The 1,194-nt window shown below is 30.7% G+C and overlaps 1 protein-coding gene across 1 annotated transcript in view; it reads left to right on the forward strand.

Moving 5' to 3' along the window:
- The window catches only part of LOC105626996 (lachesin-like), a 48,186-nt gene that overhangs the window by 410 nt on the left and 46,582 nt on the right, over positions 1-1,194 (forward strand). The gene's annotated exons all lie outside the window — the stretch shown is intronic.

Consider the following 1,194-nt stretch of genomic DNA (forward strand, 5'->3'; position numbering starts at 1 on the left):
GAGAGAGAGAGAGAGATTTCGATCAATTTGCATCAGTTACAAGATATCTCTCTTCGAAATATTAATAGACCGACAGTGTGGATCCAAGTAATTTCAGAAAAACAAGGTTAATTTAGCGAAATCCCTTAACGGATTTCTGGTTGATCCCGGCAATATTAGGATCCCAATAAGAGTAGATATCGTGTCATGCGAACGTGCGCGTTGTAGATTTCGAGCGCCACTGAACCCGATGAATAAGAGAATCATGAGATATATATCGCGCTATGTACGGGCAATTTTGCAACTAAGCCTCCCGACTGTGCACGACCACCTGTAAATACAATACCGGAACTAATCCGCTTTTGAAACGCACACTTGCACGGCACGACATACTACGATATTGGCCTTACGATCTTCCACTTTAGTGAGATATTACTTTTTCTGAATGCCAATGCGTGCTCCGGTTAAAGCGAACTCGCAGTTCCGTTAAAACACGCATATTATCGCTTATTCCACTTTACTATCCGCGCGTATAAATAAAATCGTACATCTTTCATACAATATTCATAATAAAAATATATACATGCGTAATATATTGTAATGTATCCAGATATAAATTTTTATGTATGAAATGAATCGATCTTTTTATAGTGCAGATTTTTAAAGAGCTTTAATTACGATAATATTAGAAGCTAAAAGGTTTCGTAGATTAAGCTAAATGATCTAAATAAGTTTTTAGCTCATTTCAAGTGAAATTTATATCAGAAACAGAAATAAAATGATTTTAATGGAAATGCATCAGAGCACAAGTTTTAATGCTTACATGTTCGATTATTAACTAATTAATAAACCGGTAAATCGGTATTATTTCGGATATAGTATTAATTGTTTATTAATTTCATTATACTCATAATTAATTATTATATTATGTGTATATATATATATACATATATACAGAAATAAGAATCTTATTAGAATATAATATTTAAAATTTAACTAGCTAACACAGATCTGAAGATAATTTTGTAAGACATTCAAAGTAGTCACTAAGTTGTTAAAATTTTATGCAGCATTGCTCATAATGCTTGAATTTCTTTTGTAATTATTAACAAAATTATTTTCAGATATATCTAGCTAATTTTGTATCTATAAGTTAAATTTTTAGATACTTTAGGAAAATCATTCTTTCCATGTACAAATATATCTTTCTATACA

This window comes from Atta cephalotes, assembly GCF_000143395.1.
Source record: "Atta cephalotes unplaced genomic scaffold scaffold00007, whole genome shotgun sequence".
Classification (NCBI taxonomy): domain Eukaryota; kingdom Metazoa; phylum Arthropoda; class Insecta; order Hymenoptera; family Formicidae; genus Atta; species Atta cephalotes.